Here is a 16,581-nt window from a genome sequence, read left to right as displayed (position 1 = left end):
GCTCGTACCTGTTTTACGTATTTGGTTTGTGGATATCAATATGCCTCGTTTCAGGAATCGAGTGCTTAAGAAAAGGCACAATGAGTGGAAGAAGAAATCTTTTGTTGTTTCGAAGGGATCGAAGGGAGATGCTGCTCAGACTGCTTCACTGACTACTCCAAATGAATGTGATAGAACTTCTTCCAGCAAGAAACTTTGTGACACCAAAGAAAAATTTGAAAACTATGAAAGTGACAGTAATGGTGTGAATGAAATAACATTTCCTTGCTCTCTAATATTTTGAAACATAACGTATTATGCCAAGTTTGCAAAGAAAGGGGACTGGAATAGAAAATAACTTCACACATTGGTTTGGCATGTACAATGTTATTGAAGTGTAACAAATGTGCTGCAGAAGTTTCGTTTTCTTATTCTAACAGTATTCCTCGTAGTGGTAATAGTGGAAAGAAGGTGTATGATATAAATGTTAGGCTAGTGTATGGCTTGCGTTGCATTGGCAAGGACAGTGCGGCAGCGACAATGTTATGTGGAATTATGAACTTTGCCAAAACCACCAACCAAGTTTGGATTTTATAATGAATTGGTGGGATCTTCTGTTGAAGATATTGCTCAAGAAAAAATGAAGAAAGCAGTTGAAGAAGCTGTGACAGATGATGGGAATTGTAGATATTTAACTGTTGCTTTAGATGGACCATGACAATGTAGAGGTCATAAATCTTAAAATGAAGTTGTGACAGCTACCAGTGGAGACAGTTGCAAAGTAATTGATGTTGCTATTCTCTCAAAACATTGTAGATGTAAGGGCAATACCAAGGACGAAAATAGTGAAAGTTGTGAAGCAAATTTTCACGGCACACGTGGAGCGATGGAAGTAGAGGGAGTGAAAGCAATTTTTTTCCAGATCACACGAGTGGTATAATGTATGATGCACTAACTATCTAGGAGATGGTGATTCTAAGTGATATAAAGCTGTACAGGAACTCAAACCTCATGGCAATGAAATTCACATTAAAAAACAGGAGTGCATTGGACATGTGCAGAAGCGCATGGGGGCTCGCTTGCGCAAACTAAAGCAGACATTAGGATCCCAGAAGCTTGGTGATGGGAAGACACTTGGAGGAAGAGGAAGATTGACAGATGAAGCAATTGATAGATTGCAGAGATATTATAAGTGTGCAATTAGGCAAAATACAAGAAGAATTGAGCAAATGAGGAGAGCAGTATGGGCATAATTTTTTCATACTGTATCAACAAATGAGCACCCACAACATGCACTGTGCTCCACAGGTGATGACTCATGGCGTAAGTACCAATCAGGAAAGGAATATGCCCGTAAAAACAGTTTGCCAAATGCTGTAATTGATGTAATTAAGCCCATATTCAGAGATTTATCACAGCCAAGCTTATTGGAAAAGTGTTTACATGGGGAAACACAAAATCCAAATGAAAGTGTAAATAATTTAATTTGGGTTAGGATTCCCAAAAGAGTGTTTGTACAGATAAAAACATTGCATTTTGGAGTGTATGATGCAGTGGCAACATACAGTGAAGGAAACATTATCAAATGTGATGTGCTGAAACGTTTAGGTTTCCAACCAGGACACAACACCATTTCCACAATGCGCCTAATTGATGAAGAAAGAATAAGAGGTGCAGGAAGAAGAGACAAAAGCCTACAACATGCAGCAAAAGGGATGAAAAGACCAGTGAAAAGGAAACTAACACTGGAAAAAGGAGAGGATGCTGATAATCCATCATATGGGGCAGGAATGTATTAAAAAACTTTGGAAGCCATTTCCTGTAACTTTACGATTTTCGTCTTTGAGAAAAATTTTCTCAAAAACTGCTAACAGTATATCAATTAAATTTATACACAATATTGTTTACTTCTTTTCCTTCATTTTTATAACAAATTGTAAAAAAATATTGTATAATTCAAGAGTTATAGAAGAAAAAGTGCAAAATTTTAGAGAAAAAATAAGCATCTGTTTAAAAAAATTGTAAAACAAAAACCAATAAATATTTCTTAACATGGTATTATAACTTTGTAGAGAAATATTCACTGAACATGTAGTCCAAATTTCGGAGCAATATGTTCAATGGTTTTAGAAAAAATATTCCTTCTATTTGCTAAAATTAACATGGAGGAGATGGATCGTTCCGGCTCCCCTTAACAGACGACCGGAACAACTTTGCGACCAGATTCAAGGCTTCCAAGCAGACAGAACGCAACGCGTCGTTGTTAATATAATGAAATCGCAGGATATTAAAGAAATTTTGCAAGTGTGCCAAAGTAATGTTATAGAGCCGCTGCTTTGATGGATACAGTGCGAAACTCCGTGGTGTTGTTTGCCGATGATGCTGTTTTATGTCGGAAAGTCGCACGCTAGACAGTTGTAACGAAATACAGGAAGACCTACAAAAAATCGACAGGTGGTGCAGGGAGTGGCAGTTGAGCTTCAACAAAATTAAAGATGACATAATGAGCACGAGTGTGCCGAAATACCCGTCAGTGTTTGATTGAGTAGTTGGGGATCAATCACCGGAAACAGTGATAACCTCAAAATATCTGGGAGTAACTGTTCGGAACGACGTAAATTCCAATGATCACGTAATACTAAGAGCGGCGTTCCATATTGCTGTATATTTCATTTTCTTTTCCATCATTCACGGTGCGCCAATTTTTGACCCATCATTATAGTTGCAAGTACGTAGTCCTTTTGTCTAACTGTATGTTACAGGAGAATCACTAGAAGTGTAATACCAGGACAGTACAGCCGAATTTCCCAAAGGCAGAGAAGATAGTATGTAAAGATGAATGATAGCTCTGGACGAAGTGTGAGAGCAGAATAAAAATACTGCGGATAGTCATATCTGCTGTGGTGACAGTGAGTGGAGTGCTCATACAACACGACAATGGTCGACACCCTCGAGTCGGAAAACTACGGCCGCAATCGCAGAAACGGGGTTCCACGTACTGACGCATCCACCGTATTATCCTGACTTGGCCCCTTCTGATTACCGCCTATTCGAGGCTACGAAGAAACCTCTGTGTGGACGGACTCCAGAAAAGTGGTTTGTTGAGAGAGACGTACAGAAGTCAAAGCGGTCAAGTCAGCAGAATACGGAGGGTCTGGCAGTACCTGGAACCATATTTCAGCGATGGTAGCCGTGTTTTCCCGACTGGTGTGGGGACGAGCGTTGTTGTGTTGCAAGAGCACTTTTCGGGGCGGTGTACATCCTCCACTCAATGTCACCAATCGCTTATGAATGTCCGCTGTCTTTGTGCCCTCTTGCGCCATCCTTGATGATCACGCTCCATGTTGTCTGTTCACGCATTGACAGCAGCTGGGGTTACACTTCTAGTGATCGTGCTGCCACCTGCGGTTAGACCAAAGTACTACATGCTTGCAACCGTAATGATGAGTTAAATGGAGCACCATGAATGATGAGAATAAATAAAGTATAAATCAGTATGGAATGCTCCTCATACCTGTAAGAGAATCAGATGCCAAGCTGAAATTAATAGGAAGAACCATTAGGAAAAGTAATTCACCCACGAAGGACATATCTTACAAAGCCATGGTTCGATAGATCCTTGAGTGTCTCTCGTCCGATTGCAGCTCTTATTAGGTACGATAGATTGAAGAGATAGAAAAGATGCAAACAAAAGCGCACGTTTCGTCTCGTGCTCTTTCAATAAGGTCGAGAGAGTCACGGCGATGCTAATCAAACTCTAGTTTCAGACGCCACACGAGATCGTTGTCAATTACCATGGTTTACTGTTAAAATTACGAGAGTGTACGTTCCAACAAGAGACAAGCAATACATTACTTCCTTCCAAGTATGTCATACAAAACGATCAGTACGGGAGAATTAGAGAAATTTCAGCACACAGAAAGGCTTACCGACACGTTACCATTCGGAATTCGTACAGGAAACGCGGTGGACCACCCTCCGCCACACACTGACAAGTACTTCATAGGCAGCATTGTCTTCGAGAGAAGACAGCTTGACAAGTACCGTTTAAAACGCGATGCCTCCTTGTCGGGTGGGATCCACAATGGCTATTATGCGTACAAAAAGAGAATTTCGCGTAGATCCTCTAAGGCTGTTTAGAAAAGGCTAAACAGAGATTTGAACAGCTGTTTTCTTCCCTGTAGAGAACACAGACTTGCAGAAAGTGTGAACTGCACACGCTATCAGAAAGTCGCTTCTTATCTCATCGCTAATGACCCTGCTGTCGTAACTCCAGTACAGAGTATTACATCAAGACAACCTACTTAGAAAACTTGAAGAACATGTTTTCAGCGACGAATCTAGGAGCAATACGATACACGCTGCTTCCCAGAACATTCTGAAGGACAATTGCTGCTTGCACACAGGCATATACGCTGTTATGTTTCCTTTAACCTTAGATCAAAGAAAACAATATCAGTAACATAACATCTCAAGACTAACCCTATCATAAACGTTTTACAATGATTACGGCACCTTTTTTTGCCCATGTTATCCTTAATTTTACTGTATAAATCCTTAAAAACGTTTTGTTTGTTCCGTCACAGATTTTCCTTCTATTGTTGTTCCATTTAAAATCTGATATTTATAAGTTATTATTGTTTTCTTTCCGCACAAATGTTGTAATATCCCTTTTACTAATCTTTTTTTCATTCTGCAAAGACCTCGAAAAAATAAAGTTTTTAATTTCGCGTTGTATGTGATATGTTCACTACATTTTGACAAATATTTGTATTAGAAATATTTTTATTTTTCGTTAATTTATTTGTTAAATTACGTATTTAATACATTAAGCCAGTACAGTAAAACACATTCAAACACTATACATTATTTAAACATTAGCTGACTCTAAATATACAAGTAAATGTTTACGAGAGGTGTATTTTCTGTGTTACCTAGTTAACTTTCGACTTGCATGTGGGAGACTTTCTGATGAAGTGAAAGTGCCTGCATCAAAAGAGTCTCGATGTACGCTATAGTTAAGATGAAAAGCATTCCCCATGTGTAGTACACACCTTAAGTTGTATGCAGTCTATTACTTTTTCTGTTTATTATTATTTATAATGTCTCTAATCTATCAACATTTTGTAACGTATTGTTAAATATGCACAACCATACAAACCTCTTTGTAACATAAGGGGCGTTCAAAAAGAAGTGAGCCGGAGGCAAAATTACAGAAACCAGTACCTGTATGTTAGAAGTATTGACCCTGGCTGTTGAGACACTTGTCCCACTATGACACAAGGCGATGAATAGCTGTCTCATAAAATTTCCGGGGCTGCGATGTTAATCAGTTCCGCTCGTACAGCTGGATGTCGTCGTCCGAGGTGAATCGTTTGCCCCTCAGAGCCTTTTTAAGCGGACAAAAATGTCTTAATCACAGGGAGAGAGATCTGGACAGTGTGGAAGGAGGCCGAGAAATCCCCATTTGAATTTTTGCACGAGTGCTGCGACTGTGTTGGCCGTATGAGGTTTCGCATTGTTGTGGAGCAGAATAACGCCATGGGAGTGCCTGGTCGTTTTGATTTGATCGCTTGGCGAAGGGTGGTCAAGGATTGCGAGAAACGCTGGGCATTCACTGTTGTCCCATGCTGCAGGAAGTGTATCAGAAGGGAGCCATCTAGGTCAAAGAAGAACATCAGCATAGGGGCAAACGATTCACCTCGGACGACAACATCCAGCTGCCGTGAATTTTATGAGACAGCCATTCACCGCCTTTGTCAGAGTGGGGCAAGTGTCTCCACAGCCAGGGTCAATACTTCTAACATACAGGTACTGGTTTATGTAATTTTGCCCCTGGTTCGTTTCTTTTTGAACGCCCCTTATATAATCACTGTAATGTAATGTTTACCTTCTGTTCTTACCATAAAGTTTTGAGCCTAGATTTATTGACGGATATAGGTATGATAGTCTCGCTGATTATATTATCTGCTACAGAAATTTACTGTCTTTTCCTTTTAGAATTTCTTTGTATATTCAAATATTCTTTTTGTATTTAGTGTGTGTATGATAACCGTTTGTTGTCTTTTTTCAGCTGAGATTCAGAGATCAGCTCTACTGTTTATTTTTCTAGAAATTGGTTTGGGTAAGTAATTCATTGCTATATGCTTCTATACATATTTGACATTCTACATGCTCCTTATATTATTACGTTTGTGGTCACTAACTAGATCAACTACTAATACAAGTGAATATCCATGTATCACAGTAATGGCTTAAAATGTGGTTTTTTATGCACATGTGAAAATATATGTCAGTTACACCATACATTTTTCCTTTTGATCTTTGCATACTTAAAACGAGAGTGTGTTGTAAGGTGGTCTCAGGTATTAGTGAAGTGTCAAAATAAATCTAATTACAGAGATCAGTGGTTGACTGTTGAGGGCCTGTATTTCTTCTGGTAATTCATCTGAAATCCAAATAATTAATGAATAATGTAAACACCTATCTTTCACAATGAAGTCAGTAGATGCTCTTATTCATGCATCACAAAGAATCTTATTGTTATATGAAATAAGTTAAGGTATACATTACTAGGGAAACTTTTCCATCACAAAGCATTTGCAAAATACATACTAAAAATTAACTACAATTAATTATATCTGATTTACCTCTGTTCAAAGACTATAAATGAACATCTTACATAAACGACGGTAAAGTTCTGCTATGAATTTTTTTTCTTTTCGATTTACACAATTTAATTGCCATTTCTATAATACAAGGTGCTTAAAGTTACCTGAATACACTGATTTTCATCTCAAGATAAAGTTTTTTATTTGATATACAAACAGAAGACTTTTCCCAATGGGAATAGTGCTAAAAGAGATTTATAATGTTTATAACTACCCAATTTCTAGAATGATCAGTTAATAAGTATAACAGTAATTTGTTATGTGGGTGGATGGGTTGCTAACGCCTTTAATTTGAATGTAGAACTCCACTCTGAAACATATAATCTGAATCAAAGCCTACATATAAATTATTTACATATGTTTGAAAATATTCACATATTTAAAATTTTCTAAGTCAGAAACACTAGTAAAGACCAAATATACTAGGAAGAGATGCAGGTCTTTTAAATTATGAGTGAAAAATATATGATTATTTTCTTTGCTGAACAATATTACTCACTACTGGAGAATCAATATTTTAAAACTACAGCTCCATTATCAAGAAGACAATTCCATGGAACCTTAACGAATCCAGAAAAGAAGTATAAATTTATTTGCAGGTCATCATACAAGAAATTTTTCTGTGTTGTTTAACTAACAATAATCAAACATTTGAATGGAGTTACAGATATATGAATTAATTTTCCTTGCTGAGTTGAGATATGCTCAGTCTATTAGTGAGGTGTGATGTGAATTTAAGTTACATTGGTAAAACAAAGTTATTTCTTATAACTAATCTCATACACAATTCCCTGGACTTGGTCTTGCCACACAACAAGTTCTTAAATTTGTTATATACAGCTACCTAAGCTCTAACTGAATTTAAGTATGTATACAATCGTAGTTGAATTGACTTTCAGCAACATATGGTGAATTAGATTTCAGTGTGACATACTTATCCAAAATGTGTTCACAAAGACTTGTGTGTTTAACTGTGGCCATGATGATTAATAACTATAAATTTGATTGCATGGAAGTTCAGCAGCACGATTCTGAAACTTGATTTGACAAGTTCCAATTTAATGTTACACCTGGCCAAATTTAAAATTGGGGTTAACACTAGTAAATGCATTACGAATCTTCCCCTGATGCACATTGTAAGTTGAGGTCCACTGTAGGAAACATCTAAGAATAGTTCAAGGAATATAGATGATAGCCCATGCTGCTGAAAACTCTATGAGCACAAACTGTAACCTATGTGAAACTGAATCATTCCTCAACTTTTTCCCAAAAATTCACTCAATAAAGATCTTTATGATTCACTACGAGAATTCACATTATGTACAGCTGACTCATGCTGCTATATTGCTCGGTACTGGCTGCCCCCATGCATCCTTATACACACGGTGCCCTCACATACTGAGCCCTCTGGCAACATCAGTTATCAATTCTTTTAGGAAATTTAAACTGTGCAAAGTACATTACATTTAAATACACCATAATGAGCACAATGATATGATCGAAACGATGTCAATTACATAATTGTTGCCATACTAATTGTTAGTTACAGGCTCTCATTTTGTGTGAATTTTTTTCCATAAAAGAAAGATAATTATAATTAACAGTAGACATGTTTACAATGTGATATTCTGAAGGGATTTGTCATAAAAATTTTGAAGACGTGTTCATTCCTTACCTACATCACACAGTTTGATTATAATCAAGTACAGCCATGAAGCCTCTGGAGTTAGCAAATGTGTCAAACACATAAATTTATAAACATAAAGCCATATTATTATCAATATATATTTAACATTTTCGTTACTGCCTAGAGGATGGCATCGGATTGGCTGGAATATGTCATGGTGACGTCACAGAAATTGCACGTAACTAGGTGGTGCTCTCTGCGCCCATAGGCGATGTTTGCACTCTGTATCCTGCGGCGCTTGCAGCGCCATCACTCGAATTGCGCGGTGAACTACAGGAAGTCTTCCTCTATGCCCTTTCTTTACCATGTGATGCGTCCATGTACTGCTAAGTTCACAGCCGGCATCTCTATTAAAGTCTAATTTTTCTTATTTATTCTATTTTTAGTTATTTATGAATTAATGGTCGGAGTTTGTTAACAGTGTGCCACATTTGACCGTTATTTAAGTTACTGTATCGCAGGTATCTTTACACCATTCGATAGCACTTGTTAAGTGGTATGCATTGAGACTCAGGTGGCCACTAAATCAATTTTTGTTTCGCAGATTCTAATTTTTTTTAAAGTTACAGAAATTTATAAATATCTCGCATGGGTTTTGTCGAATTAATTAGCTCTTTTCATCGAAAAACCTTCCTAATACTGTACATGATTTTCTCGAGCAGAACTGATACTGCCTGTGAAAAATCTTTCACATTCTAGGTATTGCCGATTCTTCATCATTTTCAGAACGACATGTGGCACTTTTGGCTCCAATCCCCTACTCACTACCTCTTTATCTTTAGAGACCTAACAGTCTCCTGGTACCACTTCGGCTTCTGTTCACCCCATATCACTGACAGGTGTTGGTTATATAAAACATCAATGACCAGACGGCAGCTGGTAACGCCGACTCTGCCGCACTCGACATTGTTGTCAAAGTTCAATATTACACACATCTGAAACAGACACTAGAACTGATCCACAGGACTATCATCGTGTATCACTCACATCTACACTGCTTGACAAAAATAAGTAAAGTGTACAAAGATATCAGATTTCGTTGTAACTTTGTACACGTAACACCATTAACGAGATTGTGAATGGTCATAGTTGCAATCCTCAGTGACTGCTGGAAGGGACATCAGAGTGCATTAGTATTGTTTGTGCTTAGTGTAGTTATCAGACCTGGTAGGGTCTGTAGGTGGGGTTAACAGGGTCAGACGTAGTGATGACTGTGTTGGGCATGGAGACAGCACATACTCTAATGAGTCAGCGTTATTAGCAGTTGCTGAGTTTGAAAGAGGCCTCATTGTCTGGCTGGTCAAATCTTGCAATATCCACAATTGTGCGGCATTCGAATGGGACAGAGCCCCGATGTTGCACTGCATGGGAACGTAAGGGCAGGCATACTCATCGTCAACATTTCGATCGACCCCATCTGTTCACCACGAGGGAAGATCGTCGTGTTGTGCACAAGCATACCGTATCTCCTATATAACCGCACTTGCCATCCGAGAACAAGTAGCGGACCCCTTGCAACATTCTGTGTCATCCAGAGACTAGCAGTAGCTGGTGTGGGGGAATTACCATCTCATGCATAGGCTTCCGTAAACACAACAAAACAAGTTGCTGAATTTCGAGTGGTGCCACTATTGAGGAGCATCAACTGCTAATGAATGGGGTCGGGCTATGCACTACTCTGGATGACCATCAATGGCGAGTATGACGATGACCTGGGGAGAGGAACCATTCTTCCAATTTTTTGACCGGCACAGCGGAATTTCTCCTGGCATCATGATGTGGAAAGCCACTGGGTATGATTTCAGATAATGTGGTAGAGATTGAAGGATCTCTGAATGCAAAATGGTACACTATGGACATGTGCATCCTGATATATTATCTCTTCTGCGACAGAATCGTTGAACCCTTTCTTAACAGGACAGTGGTTGTTCATACATGGTATATGTCTCTGTGAACTGTCTGTGTGATGATGGGGTATGCTCATGGCCATCACAATCCCCAGATTTTGAGCTTTTTTTTATATACTGCTGTTATGGTCGCCGGAGAAAAATTTACAAATCAACTTTATTGACACATTTAGACTAAATTAATCTTCTGAATATCAGACAAAATAGGGAGTTTCATACACGCTGCATTGCATCATGTACAAGTACCAACATCAGAGCTATACCCTGATGATCGTACTTGTACACATTTGGTGGCGGGTTATCCAGCCACCTAAAATTGTTGGAATTTTGAGGCTGAAAGCTTTGATTTGCCTGAGGGGCAATTTGTGAGTAGGTATTAAACATCCCAGGCAATGCCGGACATTGCAGCAGTAATCTATATGTATGCCATATGGACACATAGGGAAAGGTAATGGAAAGTTATGCTGACTTTAAGCCGGGGCTCATCAACTTGTCCACTTGCTGGGGTTGTCAGAAAACCAATGAAAACCAAGTAAAAACATAACACAAAATTGACTTTGACTTTGAATTACAAGCAAGCACGATACGTTGCTGCATGCCCTATAAAGTTGTTGAAATGTCGCGATAGACATCGTCTTTAATTCATCCCAAAGAAGAAAGTCCAGAGGATTTAAATCAGGAGATCTAGCAGGCCAAGTAACTGTTCTTCCTCGACCAATCCATTTGGCAGGATACCTTCGGTTCTGAACATGACGTGCACGCAAGGCATTATGTGCTGGACGTCCATCGTGTTGATACCAAATAAGCATTCTGGTTCTTAGCGGCATTTCATACAGAAGAGGAGGAAGAATTCGTCTGAGGAAGTTGGCATACGCTGTGTCGTTTAGACTATCATAGATGAAATAAGGGCCAATAATTTTAGTACCAAGCATCTCCCACCATACGTTAACTCTCCATTGACGCTGATGTTCCACCTGTCTAAGCCATCGTGGGTTGTCGCTGGACCAATAACGCATGTTCCTTGTATTTACCTGTCCTCTGAGAAGGAACATTCATCGGTAAATAGAACATTGGAGAAGAGGTTCGGGTTGGCGAGGATTTGCTGCTGTGCCCACTGACAGAACTGCATACGATCCTGGAAATCATTCCCATGCAGTTCTTGATGTAGGTGTACATGGTAAGGATGGAACCGATGATTTGTAAAAATACGATGTACACTGGTTTTAGGAATACCAATCTCGTGTTCAAGCTATCGTGTGCTCACATGTGGATTCATAGCAACGGAAGCGAGAACAGTAACTTCGGCAGCTTCGTCTCTGCGAGTGCTACGACGATTGCGTTGTCGTGCGTTTAAACTTCCCGTTTCCTGATGCGTCGCAACAAAACGAGAACACATCCGTCGGGTAGGGGGTTCTTGCCAGGGTATCGTTTGCTGTGCAGTTCCGCTGCCTGCGTAGCATTTTGTCCACCTTCAACAACTACAACAACAATAAAAGAAACGTTATGACGATGCAGTTTGTAGGAAGGACAGCGTTAACTGTATGCCTACTCTACACAACAGTATTTAAAAGAACTAAACTGCTGTACTAAATATACCCATGCATAAGAAAACAGTATTGCAATTACTGTTCTGCTAACTTACATTCCACCGGCGCTGTGGCCGAGCGGTTCTAGGCGCTTTCGGAGCCACGCTGCTGCTGTGGTCGCAGGTTCGAATCCTACCTCGGGCATGGATGTGTGTGACGTTCTTAGGTTAGTTAGTTCTAAGTCTAGGGGACTGATGACCTCAGATGTTAAGTCCCATAGTGCTTAGAGCTATTTCAACCATTTTAACTTACATTCCCCATAGATGAGTAACATTTCTACCTTCTCTTCGTTGGTGTACATTCTACTCACACAACTATTCAACTGACGATGGTTGACGGAATGCAGTTTACTTATGTTTGCATTCTTCCTTTGTCAACGTCACGTGGATGCGTTCCATTAACCTGCGTGCCTGCTCTAAGCGCTGGGAGCGTCAACGTCAATGTTGTGTTATATAATTAATAACTTTGTGTTTCAGTGAATGGTAGACTGTGATAAATTTTTGAATAGGTCTTTAGGAGAGAAAATTAACTGCCGAATAAAAAATACAGGGTGCCATTTAAAAATGTCATACTGCTGTTCATATATTTATAAAAAAAAACAAAAACAAAAAACAACGCTACAATGAAGGCAATCATGCTGACTGATGTCCCCCTGACGGCTAAAGAACATTTGCTTGAAACATTTTGTAATTTGCATCTGGACAAACAGTTATTTAGTGTGGTCAAGATAAATGGGACACCCTGTATATATAACTCTTATGTAGACAGTGATCTGACTCTTGTCTTGAAAGTAAAGTGTGCAAAATTTCCTTAAGATTGCAATAAAAATGTAGATTTTTATGAATTATAAACAAACAAAATGATACTATTCTTTGTATGTGTACTGGGACACGGACCTGAATTTCCCGCTTAACACTTGGGCTATCGATGCACTCTTCTTGGATCGACCCAAACTTCAATATCTCACACTGTCCACATCCTTCTGATCGTAGGCCACCCATTCATCGCCTAATGCTCGCAGTATTACTTGGATTCCAACAATGGAGAGAATGAGATAATGAGGAATTGAGACCATTGTTATCATAGTCTTATGTGCCACACTAGACTTGTAATACTTGCATGTATGTCTGAAACAACAGTCAGTACTAACAACACACAATGTTCCACTTTTGTCACGTTGTCTACCTACATTTCCCACTGAAGAGGTCCCGTTATTACTGATCTCGACCTCCTCTTTAAATACATCTAATTATTTGAGCGAAAATTGAACAAGATCCACGGAATCGCTGTCATATTCTGTACAGAATTTACAGTTGCATTAGCATCCCTTTGTACCATAATATCCTTGAACAAGATTGGGCGAAAGCATGGGCTAGACTCGTTTACAAGAAGGGTATCGGAAGTGATCAACAAAATTGCCATCCAATCAGATCGGCGTGCTTTTATCTCATGGCATACCAAAAACCATAGCGAAGGCAATCAGATGGCTGCACTATTCATTGAAAAGCGAAAAGCATTTGTCTCAGTATGACACCAACGCTTATTAACAAAATAACGATTACGTGGGGGATCACACGCAATTTGTCACTGGTTGAGAAGTTCTTGTTAGGGACAGTAGTAGAAATAACTTCACGCGCACCTCAAGGAGCTTTTTGGGATCCTTCTTGATATATTACACATATTTTTCACCTAGCAGACAATAAATAAAGGTGATATGAGGTTATTTTCTAATGATGCAGATATCTACAGGGTGGTCAGAAACACTCTAAGGATGTTGCACGGCATATTGACCTGGGAAATAATTGTTAAGAAAAAATCGATACATTTCCCTGTTTCCGAGTTAATTAGCATTGCAGATAGCAACTCAGACCGCTATTCACGCAAATTCAAGCGGCCCGCCACATGCAATTAATGTCAGTTGTTATTGCAGGGTAGATGACAGCGCAGGAGACTCCCAGCCCCTGGCTCGAGTTCGTTCCTTACTACCATCCCATGTCCAACTTTTGTATTGCTCTCTTGTTCGGTTTTAGGAAAACGAGCGAAAACACGTTTGGCAACACCGTCTCTGACGAATCGTTTGAATTTGCCCACGCAACGGCCTGGTCGGCTAACCTGAATGCGCATTAACTCGGAAATGGTGAAAACATATTGAGTTTTTTCTTAACAATTATTTCTCTGCACAACCTACCCTGCAAACACCCTTACAAGCTTTTCACTGTTTCTGGCCACACTCTATGATGAAGTATTGGAAAAATTTCTCAAACACTCAGTCCCATCTTGAGATGATATCGAAGTGGTGCAAAGATTGGCAAATTGTTTAAAATTTTCAGAAATATACAACTTACGCACTTCACAAAAAGGAAGAAAATTTGTATCCCATGACTATATAATAAATGAGTAGTAATTGGATGTCGTCAGTTCTGCAAATACCTGGGTATAACTGTTTGTAGGGATATAAAATGGAATGGCCACCCAGGTGCAATTTTAGAGATTCGATTCAGTGGCAAGATACTGCGAAAATACAATCATTCTACACAGGAGACTGCTTGCAAATCGACTCAGCGGCTCCTCCTAGAATATGGTTCATGTGTGTGGGAGCTTGTTTAGTAGTACTAAAAGTGGATTTAGATCGTATGCAAACAAGGGTGGCACGAATGTTCACAGGTTTATACGATTCATGGGAAAGAGTAACGGAAATGCGGAAACACCTGAATTGGAAGACATTTGAAGAGAGACGGCAAATCTCTCGCGAAAGTCTACTTACATTGAGGTGACACATTACACGCCCTAAATTAGACACTTGTGACGCTTTAGTTAAATTGTCTGGCTAATGACAAGTATGCGAAATTGTATGAAGTTAATAAAAACAGTACTAGTAATACTGGGAATTAAATTAACGACCCATAAATGATGTAGGCCACACAGTTGCGATTTGGTTAGAATAATGTTTATTCACAATGTAAACTACAAGGCGTGTTTTTTAAGTAAGTACCGTTTTGAAATTAAAAAAAAGATGTGCTAAGATATCTCAATAATTTTATTTTTACATGAAAGGCTGTACCTTAAATACTTTTCTACATAATTTCCGTCAATACTGAGGCACTTGTCTTTACGTTGTACCAGTTTTTGAATACCCTCCTCATAGAAGTCTGCTGCCTGACTTGTTAACCAATGCAGCACCACTGTTTTGACTTCGTCATCGTCTTGAAGACGCCGACCGCCCAGGTCTTTCTTCAAGTGCAGGAACAGATGGTAGTCACTGGGCGCAAGATCGGGGCTGCACGGAGGATGATCTAGAGTTTCCCATCGAAAATATGTGATGAGATCTTTGGTCTGATTCGCCACATGCCGACGGGCATTGTCTTGCAGCAAAACGATACCCTTTCTCAACTTGCCACAACTTTTGTTCTAAACTGAACGGCGCAAATTGTGCAATGTTTTCCGTAAGCCAGTAAGCTGCTGAATTGATTGTCTCATTACGAGGCAGAAATTCCACAAACAATACTCCTTTTCTGTCCCAAAAAACTGTGCACGTGATTTTCCGGGCAGAAATTGTTTGCTTAAACTTCACTTTTCTGGATGAATCTGAATGCCGCCATTCCATGGACTGTTGCCTTGATTCTGGTGTGACGTAGGCAACCCATGTTTCATCGCCCATAACAATTTGGCTTAAGAAATCATCACCGTCGTTGTGGTACTGCTCAAGGAAAGTCATTGTACTTCCAAAACGTTTGGTTTTGTGCACATCCGTCAACATTTTCGGTACCCAACATGTGCACAATTTTCGGTAATTCAGGTGCTCGGTCACAATTCCATACAAGACACTACAAGAAACATTATGAAAGTCATCCCGCAAGGAGGAAATCGTAAAGCGTCTGTCGTCTCTCACCTTATTGTCCACTTCCTGCACCAAACTTTCATTAACGACCGAAGGACGCCCACTCCGTTGTTGATCATGCACATTTGTGCGGCCATCTTTAAATGCTCTCACCCACTTTCTTACCATTCAATCAATCATAATGTTTTCTCTGTAAACTGCACAGATATCACGATGAATATCGATCGCTTTTAGGCCTTTAGCACTAAGAAATCTTATACCTCACAATCGGCGGGACTCACGATTATCGGAGGCATCTTAAACACTAGTACACAACGTAAACAAGAAAGAATCAGACTGTAATGGCGTCAGTGCGTAGACAACAGATGTAGGTACCCAGTGTGCATGCGCAGAACGCCGGCCGCAGCACTGCGGCCGCGGTGTGGCAAAACGGTACTAACTAAAAAAAACACTCCTCGTAATTGGGAAAGTGGTCGTATTTAGAGTTACTGTTACACTCGAGCGCCTATCCATTTGAAACAGTTCGATCATTCACAATATCATCGCGAAATACAAGTTCACTTCTCCACCTCGTTAACTATGCGAAAAATTTGAGTTTACACTAGGCGCGCGACTGCTCACCACTCAGAGACTAAGTCCCGCGATACCACACAACGCGAAATTTTCTAAGTCGTTTCGCTTCCTAGCTACTTAAAGACCGACTGTCCGCTTTCGCGTCTCAATCTAAATTGTACTCTTTGGTGTCTAGACCAGAACTGCCCTCTGCCCGTGTCCGACCGCGTTTCCCGAGCGTCGATCATCGTCGCTCAACTGACTAACGCAGTTCCCTTTCCTGAAGCCGTCCATCTGATTGGCTACAGCTTATTCTACATAACTTTAGATTTCAGCATATTTAAATAATCAAGGCTTGACC

At 39.7% G+C, this 16,581-nt stretch overlaps 1 protein-coding gene across 1 annotated transcript in view; it reads left to right on the top strand.

Moving 5' to 3' along the window:
- Positions 1-16,581, top strand: part of LOC126095564 (nose resistant to fluoxetine protein 6-like) — a 586,153-nt gene that overhangs the window by 29,898 nt on the left and 539,674 nt on the right. The gene's annotated exons all lie outside the window — the stretch shown is intronic.

The sequence above is a fragment of the Schistocerca cancellata genome, chromosome 8 (genome assembly GCF_023864275.1).
Source record: "Schistocerca cancellata isolate TAMUIC-IGC-003103 chromosome 8, iqSchCanc2.1, whole genome shotgun sequence".
In the NCBI taxonomy this organism is placed as follows: Eukaryota; Metazoa; Arthropoda; class Insecta; order Orthoptera; family Acrididae; genus Schistocerca; species Schistocerca cancellata.
The sequence above is the reverse complement of the archived record's forward strand: the minus strand, read 5'-3'. Positions and strand labels throughout refer to the sequence as shown.